Source organism: Corvus kubaryi, unplaced genomic scaffold, assembly GCF_017639235.1.
Source record: "Corvus kubaryi isolate FWS band 111438036 unplaced genomic scaffold, C.kubaryi_AGA036_p1.0 37397, whole genome shotgun sequence".
In the NCBI taxonomy this organism is placed as follows: Eukaryota; Metazoa; Chordata; class Aves; order Passeriformes; family Corvidae; genus Corvus; species Corvus kubaryi.
The window spans coordinates 4,399,904-4,412,345 of NW_024581136.1; the positions used below are offsets into that span (position 1 = coordinate 4,399,904).

Sequence of the window (12,442 nt, forward strand, 5' to 3'; positions counted from 1 at the left end):
CACTCAGTGTGGGTCAGACCCTGCTCTCATTTGGCCAAAAGCTACCCCACCACAAAAGGCTTTGGAGTGACACTGGCAGGGAGGGAGGGTGAGGGGAGCCAGCCCACCCCCTCTCATCACAACGTGCAGCTCTGCCAGGCTGAGCAAACCCTAAAGCTCTTCCTGCTGTGTTAAGTGCTGTGAGCCTGTGGTGGAGCAGCCTCCTCCTGGGCATGGAGCTCCACATCCAAGATCATGTCCACCAGTCAGGCTGACAGCTGGCCAAGAGGAGCAAAGCTTTGTCCAGGAAGGGACATTAGCTTCCCTTTCAACTGTTCCCCAAGGAAACATTTGGACAGTGGTCCCTGTAATGAGGGGGGTATTAAATTTCTGCTGTTCTGCAGAGGCTTGTGAAAGCCAGGCACTGCCTGGCACTGCTCTGCCTGCAGCAGAAGGGCCGTTTCTACTCTGTCCATTTTCCCCACAGATACATTCATGAAACTACCTCTACTCCTAGCCCCTTGCTGGCCCTGCCTGTGCAGCCCAAACACTGTCCTGTTGTTTTCAGTCAGCACTGTCAATAACCCTTTTGCAAGATGAGGTCCCTGCCTCTGAATCAGTTGCATCAGTAGCCTCTTCTGTTCATTGTTGATCTCCAAAACATGACTGCAAAATTCTGCAGTTGGTTAAATGAGAAAACCTATTTTTTCCATGCACCCTGATGGCACTATCATGCTCTGTTGTGCTTGCCATGGCCATGTGCACTACAGTGCCCAGTGAGTCTCCCTGTATGGCCTTGCCTCCACTGGTATGACTTGCTGGTGAGGCTGTTCGGTGCATCACCCACCCCATCCCACTTCCTCAGCTCCAGTTTGTTCCTCTGCTCCTCGATATGGCTCAGACGAGGGCTCTGATGCTGATTAAAAAGAACTTTAAAATATATCTGGTTGAATTTATGTCTTCAAAGGTCTCTGAGAAATGTTAATCTATATTTTGGAAAAAAATTTGAAAGTACATTTTTGAAACAGCTGCTATTTCAGCATATGTGATAAAAGGCGAGGAAACAGAGGGCTGGACAGATGAGTGAGGAGTGGGAATGCATTTTCCCTCCTTTGGCACGTGGCTGGGGCAGTCACCAGTGGCTCATGGGCAGCTGTCCAGGCCTGGGCCTGCCTGGTGACCACGGCAAGTCCACGTGAAGCACCAGGCTGTCAGCAGGGCCCTGGACAGCCCTGGCAGGGGTGAGGTTTCCTCAGGGGGCAAGAGAATGGAGCAAAAGGCTGAAATGCTGGGGGATGCCTGAGCAGTGGCTGAGCCCTCCTGGCCACACAGCTGCCCCAAGGGCCGAGGCTGGAACAGTCCCTGCCCTGTTGGGGACTGCTGTGGCTCCCTGGGCAGAGTGAGTGCATCAGGGGCTTGCTGTTCCTAATGCTTGCCTGCCTTTCGTGGTGTGTGCCTGGGAACAGTAACGACCAGTACAAATACAGATTGATACAGTCAAAAAGATTTGGCTGCTTAAGTCTGTAGCTTTTAGAACAGATGGCTGCTGTAGGACCCCACTGTCTCAAAAAAGCAGGATGCAGGGAAGAAAAGACTGCCCATGTGTTCCCATCAAACACACTGTGCCTTTTCTTTGTTTTGGAATGGCACTAGAGGACCATGAGACCACTGACAGACCATAATGAGCTGAAACTGCTGATCAGGGCGTAGCTGTATTTAATTACAACTCCAGTACCTGCACAGTGCCATGGAGGTGTGCTCAGGGAGTGGTGTGCAGTGCTCCGACAGCCTTCCCATACCCCACTGCCTCTCCCAGGGCGAGACCACCATGCCAGGAGCCTTCTCTCAGCCAGGAACCACCATTGGTGGCTGGTCCCCCATCCTGGCAGGGCTGCCCTCCTTCATCAGTCCTGGCAAGCCCACTGGAGGGGGCTCAGCCTTTGCCTGAGGAAAGCAATATGAATGAACAGCAAAGTCCCAACTATCAGCACTTGCAGATGCCCTAAAGGTGATATGGGTTCTTTTATGTTCTCCTAAATTAGATTCATGGGAATTCATTTGGCAGTGCCAATACTGAGGGCTCAGGAGCACTACATCATCCTTTATGGGCACATTAATATGGGTTTCAGTCTCTGTCACATTTAGTATTGGCAATTATTTCACACACAGCTGTAGATCAGCTCCCTTTTGATCACAATCTGCCACCCTTTTCTACCATTCAAATTTACAGCAACATTAATAGTTCAAAAGTAATAGTGTTTACTGTGTACTGGGTTTCAATAAATTAGGAGGAAGCAACAGTTCCTAAACAAAGACTCCAGAAAGCACCAAAGATGAACTGAATGCAAGCTTTTTCACCCCAATTAACACATCCTTGTCTACTGGCAGAAAGTTTCCATTGCAGCTGTGAGAAAATAATTCCACAGATTTGTCACATCAATTCAAAGTGAAATTCAAAGCCAAAGAGAAAGCAGAAAGCATTCCCTGTGCTCTTACAGAAAATATCACTGCTTCAATTAGGTGCTACAGATGCTTGGAGTAAACATATTTTCCACTGGTTTTCTTAGAACCATACCCACTTAAATCTCCAATATTCTTCTGCATGTTCATTTCTTATCCCAGTTTAATACCACGCCTCCGGGTGTTAGTGGTTAAGGGGATACTGCCAAGCAATGAAAGCCAAGGAAAGCTGGGATAAGAAGGGAAAATATCGCCTTTATATAGTAAATAAACTTTTCAGCCTTAATGTTACGGCTGCTGTCAGCATAATTCAGAAGGGAAAAAAAATAACCCAGTGCTAGTTGTACCTTTCAGTTCTTGGGCCATGTGAATGTCCAGTTCTCCAGTTTTGAATCTGCTCCCAATCCAATGGAAATAGTGCACACAACTGAGCATTCAAGCCTCTAATAAATCTCATCTTTGTGTGGAATCCCTGGGATTCAGAACAAAACCAAAGCTAGATAAGGCTTCTCAATATTTCAGTAAATACCATCCCTTTTTTCCAGTAAAATCTTGAATTATAGGAAATCTAGATATCCTTTTGATGTAACAAGCATGGAGCAATAAGGTTGGAACGGAAACATCGAGTAATTAGTACATGTGAACTGCACATGCATACATGTCACACATATCTGGATCTCTTCAAAACAATAACTACAGTTAGCAGTATCCAAAATATGAATGCTCTAGAAGATACAAACCTCCTCTCCCACCAAAGTCCTTCCCAGAAAACTTTCACCCCAAGTTACTACCATGTGTATCCTTCCCTTGCAAAAGTGTGGGCAGAGAAGCGGGGAAGAAATCACTGGGTTTATAAGTGTTATAAACTGCAGCTTACTTTAGAGCTAAAACATCCTGGCAGATGGTACCCAGCATCTGGGAGAATGCAAATGCCCAGATATAAAATTTGTTTTCTTTATTCCTCTTTATTGGGACTCTATTTGGTTACACTGTATTGTGATAAGATCTATTTCCTATGCTTGTCTCGTAAATTTAAATCTCAAAGCAACGTTTATAAACATTACAACCTATCAGTTATTGCTGTAGTGCAGTATCACTGATCTGAATTCTGATTAGTGACAGTTTGCATAAATATGTCACATAAAAATATATCTAACAACACTTTCCCAAACAAACATCTAAGAATTTTTTTTAAGAGATGGCTGAGGAAGAAGAAAAAATAGATTACATTAGCTTACCTTGTGAAAACAAATGGTTTGACCTTGTGGGAATAAAGGTAGGAAAAGCTCCATTAGTCAGGTAAAACCCCCTAAAATTATAAAGGTTGGCTGTTTGAGGGACAAGAACCACCTCTCTTTATTTGTCCTTGACAGCAGCGGGTGCAGCAGGCAGCACGAGCCATGGAGAGCTCTCCTCAGCCCTGCAATAACCCTGTGCCACACTGGATCTGCCCTCAGTCCCGGGGCAGCACGGGCAGGATGCCACAGCAGTGGGCCCTGAGCCTGTCCCAGCTGGTCACCAGTAAGCTGTGAGGACCCCAGTGGGGAGCAGACCCGAGATGACACCGGGCTCCTGCCTGGGGAGCCTTGCTGGGGTGCAGCAGCACAGCAGGCTCCTCACTCCTGCCTTGCCCTTTCCTGTAATTAGTTCCGTGTTCTATGTAAGTGGGAAAATCTGGGTTTACCTGCTCGGGCTGCTGCTGCAGCTTCCCCAGTCCCCCTAGGGATGCCATGCAGATTTTGCTTTTCATCAGTGTGCTGGAAAACCACAGGACCTCTTTGTTTAGGATAGCAGGTCAAGGATGTTCCCAGCTGAAATACTGCAGGAGAAAACAACAATCAAAAGAAGGATAGCTTCTTCCCAGCACCAGCAACATGCTGAGAGCCTTCAGTGACAACTTTCCTGGGGCTAAGGGGAGTGAGCAGCTCGATTTTGCTTGCTAAATTAGCAGCTAGGGTATCAAGGGCTATCTGCAACAGCTGTTCACCTGAAAAACATAGAAAATATTCCCATCAGAGGTCTGGGAGTAAGAGACCTGGAGACACATGTCTTTTAAAAGTTGTGTCTCTCCTTAGCATTGCTCTCTTCTTCTGCCATAAACACAGGTGAGAGTAGACAGGCGACAGGATGCTGGTAAATACAACCTGCTGCAGAACCTGCAGATGGCCCAGCTGTTACCAGAAATGGGAATGGAATGGGAATATTTTCTTCAAACCAAGTAAAATCTAATCATAACAGTTTGTTTCCACAGCCCAATCCCCTTTGTAGTGCATTACTAGCTCTTGCTCCAGCCCCTTCCCTCTCTCCCCACTACATCCATCCCCCAAGGTCCCTGTGGAGAGGCGGCATCACTCTTGTGCACAGGCTAAGGTGCTGCTCCTCGTGGAGAGGCTTCAGGTTTCTGTCCTGTACTCTGAAAGCCCTTCCTCTCCTTCTCCTGCCTGGCTGCCGGGCTGGCTCAGCTGCCTCCACCTGCCTCACCCCACTGCTCTGGCCAGTCTCCAGCTTTCAGATTTGGATGGCAAGGGCCAGTCCCACACAGAAAGTCTAATGAGAACCAGGACTGTCACTCATTCCAAATCAAGTTGCTGCACTATGTATCTAATTCTGAGCACCTCAGTTTGAAAGGCTTGATTCACCAAGTCATTTCCTTATTGCTGCCCTTGTGTTATTGGTGGTAGCTGTAGATTTCCTTCCTGTCCCCTCATAACAGGGTGGTTCTCTCCTCCCCACAGTGGCATCTGTCTTGCCTATTGTCAGCTCAAACACTTTGCTGGGGATGCCCAGCACCAGGTCCAGATAACCCCCAGCCAGTCTGGTGGAGGAACCTGCAGCCCCCCAGGTGATCCCTTGGTGCTGTCTCGGGGGTGTTGCTATTCCAGAGGATGTCACAAGCTGCAATAAGCAAAAAGAAGTTTTTTACACTCCATACCCAGAAAGGGACATCACTCTCCAGTGAGATCAGGTGTTCTCCAGAAACTTTCCCTTATCTTTGGCCAAGTAAATAGTTGCATGTATGGAAAAGAGAGAAGAGAGAAACTCCCTTTTGTAAATGTTAGTGTGGTCTGCAAGAAATTCATAGGCTGACGAGATAAAATGAGAGCATGCTTTTAATAGCAAAAGTATGTTTTCTTTGGCCTAAATGCAACCCAGGGTTTTCCAGTGCTCAAACTTAAGCTAGGGTGATATTAATTATTTAACAGGCACAAAAAGAGACCTGAGGAAATTATTCCTCCTTCCTCCTATTCAGTGTGAGGGTACAGCCAACCCTGGATCTGGGATCACAGAGGGATTTTTCATCTGTTCTGAAAACATGAGGTTTAGTTTTCCCTTCATTTCCTTGCTGCTAACAACCTCCTTGGTGCACAAAGCCTTGGAGTTTATCCATGTTCTCTTACCAGGAGCACAGCTTTGGGTGAGCCCAGTCTGAAGTCCATTGCTCGGGCCCTGAAGACAAACACTCACCCTCAGAGGTGCAGCTGGAGCCCATCAAAAACTGCTGCCAGAAGTTTCAGTTCTTTATCTAGTGTCAGGAGGGGAGTGTGGGGTAGAGTTGCTGCCTTCTCAACACCAGGTAAACGCAGCTTGCCAGGAAGCTGCGAGGGTGCCACAGGGACCAGTGTCCATCGGGAATGATCCCCATCCCTGCCGTGCTGCCCATGTGCCCAGACCCTGGTGCCCATGCACTGGTCATCCTGGTCACACCTCTGGTCCTGCTGATTTGAAGTACAGGCAATTAATCTCCTGCCTAAATTTACTGCAAATGCTTCCTGTCATGGCACAGGAAATGCGCCAAGGGATTGTCCTGGGAAATTAACAGCTGTAACAATTTCCAGAAGCCAGTGACTGTGCACAGAGTTCCCAGGGCAGATGATTCAGTGGATTCATCTTGTGTTTCATTCTCAGCCTCTCAGCCCCTGACACCAGAGTCCCCAGAAGAACCTATTGCCTTAGCTTTTGCCCCACAGCTTCCTGGCTTTACACCTGGCATGAGACAGACACCACTGGGAAGGCACAGGGGCGTTAATTCTAACTGCACAGGGCAGGGAGCAGCACCTGCTGAACAAACACCAATGGTAAGTCGGGGTTGGCTTCTGCCAGGATTTTACCATCACCACCACCAGCCTTGTAGTGATGTTTGCTGACTGTGACATTTAATGCTGACTGCATTTTTTTCACAAGAGTTTGCACAAGCTGGGACTACTTTAACTCAATTCAAGAAACCCAAACCAAAACCAAAACCCAAATGGTCAGAAACCATTCAGATGAGTCATTTGTTATTCTCATTTTTCAGGCTGTGTTGAATAATATTTTCTCCACACATAACTAGGTGGAAACAATGGAGATTTGAGAAGGAGCCCTTAGATAAAGCTAAGACATACTGCAAAAGACAGACTTTGCAAGAGAAAGGAGCTGAAGTAGGGCAGAATGATACAGGCAAAAGGGACACGTTCCTCATCTATCACATGATTTTATAAGATGCTGTAAGTGAAGTTAATTTTAAGAGCTGTCTGCAACTGGTCTTCCTAAGGAATTTTCAAGAGAAATCAGTAGGGCTTCAACTTGATGTTAACCCTCCATGTGGGAACTTACTTCATTTGCTGTGCAAAACTCCATTTCTATTCATCCCTCCAAGTGGAATATGAGTGGGGTGATGGTGGGGGTCTTCTTTTCACCCACTGGATCAAGTTTCTTGTCTTTTATGACCCAGGTGTAGAATTACTACTAAGGCAAAATAACCCAACAGTATACTGTCATGCAGCTCCTCTGAGCTGTAGCAAACACCTTTGAGGTTGTTTTGGAATACATCAGTGCTGCAAAGTCCCCAGTGAAACCTCACAACACTCACAGCCAACACAACAACAGCTCAGAACAACTACAGGGAAACAATGAAGAGTCATTTTCTGCTTTTAGCACTGGGCAGAAAAGCTCAGTTTTTACCTACTGTCCAGCAGCAGCCCTGTCACACAGAGAACAAGCTGGGATGCCATTGCTTGATCCCACACCTTTCCAAGCAAGTCAGTGATATTCTGGTTCTTACACTCTTCCAACCCATGGTTTAGCATTGGCTTGTCACTTGTCCCATGCCCCTATTGCCCAGCCATGTAGCCCCACAGTGCAGGGGAAATCCCTTCCACCTCGGCCAGGGACTGCAGCGAGCTGGCAGCCCCAGGCAAGGCCATGTTCATGGGGGCAGAGGTGGTGATTAAATACAGCTTATTGCTGCAATGCTCTGCAAGGTGGGAACACTCTGCAGAGGAGGAGTCAGAGCTGTGCTGCTGTCCCTAGCCAACATATTGAAATGTCCTATCTTCCAAACCCACGTGTTTTCTCTTCATTTAAAATCGCAGTGCTTTGTTTGAGGCAGAGCTGATGACAGAAGAACAATCTGCCCTGGCCATTTCTGTTGCAATCCTTGTAAAATATTTTGGCTGTCTCTAGGGCCACTGTGTATCTGTGCTATTAAGCCTTACAACACCTTAAGGTGGGCCACGGGTGATGGTTCGAGAATCCCTGGGTTTTCCCATTTGAAACTCTGGTTGGCTTTGTCCTAAAGCAGAACATAAAAGGTCATGGTTTTGCAACCTCCCTTGAAGTGTGGGAGCTCAGAACATTCTTGGCTTAAACCTCCCTTTGTGGGGAATCAGCCACATGTACCTGCTGAGATGAGCAGCTGTAGAATTTGTTCAGAGGCCCCCTGCTCCTCCCTGCAGTGTGTGAGGAGCTCCTGGCAGAGCACCTGCCCCAGTGGCAGTGAATCCCTCATAGGACACTGCTCAGCCACTGAGGTTTAGCCACAGCGCTGGCCCGCAGCCACTGTTGTAAAAGCAGACAAGTATCAGCATTTCATCAACATTTCCCAGAGGAAGTGTCTCCTCCTGATTTCCTTGACAGAGAATTGAATTGCCCTGCTCCTCCAAATCAAGTGTTGGATCTTTCTTTCTTAAAAAAAAAGAAACACTGTGTTTTACTAAAACCACATATTTATCTCAGGAAATAGTGAGGGCAACCTCCCAGCCAGATCAATGTTCTGTACAGCCTCTGCCACCAAGACACACAGGCTTTCCAGTCAGGAGGTGGCTTTCCAGCCTAGTACTCCACACCACGCTGCCTTACTGTCATCAGAGCTTCAGCTGGGAAAAAGCACGGGAAACCTGTTACACAAGCACAGGGGTGTTTTGCTATACCAAGGAGGGTCCATGACCACATTCAGAACATGAAAGTTACAGAAGTTTCTCAGAATTTCTACTAAAACTTGTAAACAAAAAAACCCCACCCTCCCAACAAACCAACAAAAAGCCCCAAAACAAAAACACGAAACCCTGAGTTTTGCTTCTTATTCAGTTTGGTCACAAGAGACCAGATGTTTTCAGGCTGCTAGATAGAGAACTCAATAGCAAGTTCAGTTCAGTGCCAGCTGTGAGTCTGAAGTACAAGCATAAGGATGTAAGTGCTATGGACAAGATCACCTCATTTTTCTAGATTAGGTGATGACTTGAACTCAAATACCTGCCACAGTTAAAAGCAGGTCTTTTGGAAGGATGGAAGGCTCAGGCAAAGGGATATGGTGCTTATTCCATATTAAAAGGATAATGTCCTTTTAATAAATTAGCATACTTGTAAGAAAGATCTAATTAAAAGGCTCTGTACACAACAGCAGTTTAGGAAAAAAACCTGAATGGAAAAAAACTTTGGGAAAAAACTTTTGCTTGTGAGTTGGAAAAAAATTTGTTTGACAGGTATGATGATGACTTCCAGAGATCAGTGATGGATGCTGAATCATGGACATTTTGGCCAAAAAAAAGCATTCTTACCAACAACTCCTCTGGTAAGTCAGGGCCTTTATACACCTATAAACCTGTTTTGTTCTGCTACGGATATTGTCCTGCCAAGTGCATAGACAGGTAATTGCTAAACCTGCAACCACTCAGAACACAATCTGCACTTTGAAAAAGGTGATTTTAGGAGAAGTAAAAAGGCAGAACAGAGTGAGTATCCCCTGTGGAGCAGGCTGCACCAATGCCATAAAGTCTGGAAGCTGATCTTTGCACTGAGAGCAGGACCTTTGATATATAAAGGCATAACAGAGCAGAAAGCAAGAGCCTCACAGACATGGACTCCTAGGAGTGATGTGTGCTGAAACCTGTGCTAGCCCAAGACAGCACATGGAGCCTGCTGAGCCAGACTCTCTAGGACATTTCCTTAACCTGTGCCTAAAAGCTGAACGTGCAGAGCATCAGTTTCGCAATATGTCAGTTGTACTTATTAAATAACTTTCCATAACACATACAGATACCATCTTCTGTCACGGCCTGAGAAACACTCTAAACAACCGTTTCCTCAAAAAATCAAACAAAAATTTATATCAAGCTGAGAGATGATGACAGACTTCTGTGGGATTAAGCAATTTCTCTCAGCATTTTTGTGGGTTTAACTAAACTGTGAGATTACAAGCAGAAAGGAAAGAACCACCCCCAGATTTTCCATTAAAAAAACCCAAAACAACAGTGAGGAAACATTCTGAAAGAACTATAGAAGATAAACAACTGTTAGACATGACGTACCATAGCCTTGACCTCCCATCAACAACTGTCTGTTATTCCCATTCAAATCAATTGCTGATAGGGTTTTCTTCTCACCCAGCAGCTCCAGCTGTTTCTGAACAATTCTGCTTGCCAAAGGAGAGCATTCCTGGGGAGCAAAGGAGAACACAGTAAAAAAGACCCAGTAAAACCTTTGACTCTCTGAGCACCAAGAGACCAGCCACAAATGCAGCATCTCTTCCAACAGCTCCTCAGTGCCAAGGCTGGCCCAGGCCAATCTCCTGGGAGGGCACAGCAGGTCCACACCATTGCCTGTCCCTACAGCCAGATTTAGGATAAGCTATGCAGGTACAGGCCCATCACTCACCCTCTGAGGGGAACAGAAGCGGGACAAGCATCATAGATAAGCAGGCTGCTTCTCCAGAGCCATTCAGGGAAGTTGCAATGAGTCACTTCCAGTCACAGAGGGGAAAAAACCCACACAGAGGTATTAAGAAGTCAGATGGATTGATTGCACCATCTTCATAATGGGAATCTTGGATTAAAGCACCTCACCTGCTGCTTCAGGTGCACTGTACAGCTGTGAAGCAGAGTTGGTTATTTTGAATGCACAATGTATGACTGATAGGAGAATAAACCATGCTTGGTGCTGTTTTTAAAACAGTTAGGATAAAGTGTAGTCATCTGACACAGAAAACCACATTGTAAAATTAGAGATGAAGCCTGCCAGGATGGATTTAGTTGTATTTATGAAGTGTCTGTCAGTGATGTGGGTACTGTCCAAAAAAATTAAACAATGTACTGGATTGCTAGAGGAAGGACCAAAGATCAGCTGAAGTTCACAGAGGAGCTTGTGCATTTCCACACAGACAACAGCTAAGGTGTTCATGGAATGCACACCCTGTACATTTGTTGGAACTTCTAACGTGCTTTTCTAACACATGTTATTATGCCCCCTATACCTTCAGGGGCATAAAAATTATGCACCAGAATTCATATTGCTAACTGGACCTGGAAGTTCTCCCAAGGTTTGTAGTCCTGGCACAACCTCCCTGCACCAGGTGCCCCCTCTACCTCTGCCCAGGGATGCACAGGGTAGGAATGCTGCCTCAAGCCTGGGCAGCCTGTTCCCCCCAGCCCATCCCCTAGCTTGTTGCCAGGGGGACAGACATTAGCAGTAGAGAGGTTAGGGCACTTTTCAGCTTTTCTGTCTCCTTTACTTAGTGACACAAGTCTGTGGATGTCTTTCATATTGCAGGCAGGAGATGCTGTCACCTGAGGTAAGTCTCACTGCAAATGGTGCTGATATACAACACGTGACTCTGCAAGTTAACACAGCAATTCTCCCTGAAAGTGTGTCTGTGGGGCAGTGTCTTCACAGATTAATCCTTGCTAGGATCTGAAAACTGGTAACTCTCTAATGTATCAAATTGTAAATCAATAAATTCTAGGATATTAAACCTGAAATGGAGCAAAAAGAGGGAAGTAAATGGTAGTATCTTATGCAGAGAAGAAAAGTCATCGACACTGATTTTCTAGGCTGGGAAGTCAGATTTGACTTCTCTCTCAAATCAGCAATAAAAAAAGAAACATTCAAGTTTCCACAGTTATTAGCTGCTTGTTACATGACCACCAAAGAGTTAAGTACCCAAGGCCTGCAGTTTTTCCAGGGTGTTTTGCATTTTTCAGCCCTTAGACTGAGAGCCATTGAGCACATTACCACAGGCAAACCTCTCTCCAACCAGATGCCAGAGCTTGGGAGGCTGGGGCACTGCTGAGCCTGCTCTGGCGAGCTGGGACAGCAGCCAAGCCACACAGAAAAGAACAAGTCAGGTAACTTCTTACAGCAGCTATTTTTCTGCTTACTCTACTTCTGACTCCAAAGAAGCACACAAACCAAAATGCACCAGTGAAGCACATGTGAGTGCCCAGGAGGTCAGGCAGGAAGAGGGAAGGGGGCAGAAGGAGCAGCCCCACAGAAGGGCTGAGTCACCCGCTGCTGGGATTAGGGTCAGCAGTGAAGCAGTGCAGGATGGGGTTGGCAAAGGTTTGGAACACAAATGCCCAGCCCTACTGCAGCCCAAGGAAAATGTGCCGGGAGGGAGGGGGACAGCAAGCAGCTCCAGGGGAGAACAGTGTCCCAAGCAACATGGGGTCCCACTCCACCAGTGGCAGGTCTGGCCCTGCAGCAGCAGCAGCGTTTTGGGTTTCCTCTCATATGCAGAACATTTGGTTCATTATTTTCAATTAAAAATAAGTGAGCTGTAGTCGCTCTGTCAAGGACACTGCCCCTCAGACTGCTTTTCTGCACGGCACACTGGGCTGATTTAGAGGGCAAAAGAAACTGGGCTTCAAAACTCCAGTGTTCTGGGGGTTTGGCAGTGTGACAAAACTTCCTGACGAGAGGGACGCATGTAATGCCCTTTCCCTTGCTGTTCTCCTCAGCTCAGGCATCTATA

At 46.5% G+C, this 12,442-nt stretch overlaps 1 long non-coding RNA gene across 1 annotated transcript in view; it reads right to left on the reverse strand.

Moving 5' to 3' along the window:
• The window catches only part of LOC121671232, a 30,898-nt gene extending 20,444 nt beyond the window's left edge, over positions 1–10,454 (reverse strand). The window contains exon 1 of the long non-coding RNA XR_006018441.1: positions 10,005–10,454. This is a non-coding gene — a long non-coding RNA (uncharacterized LOC121671232). The remainder of the gene's footprint in view (positions 1–10,004) is intronic.
• Positions 10,455–12,442: the final 1,988 nt, after the last annotated feature.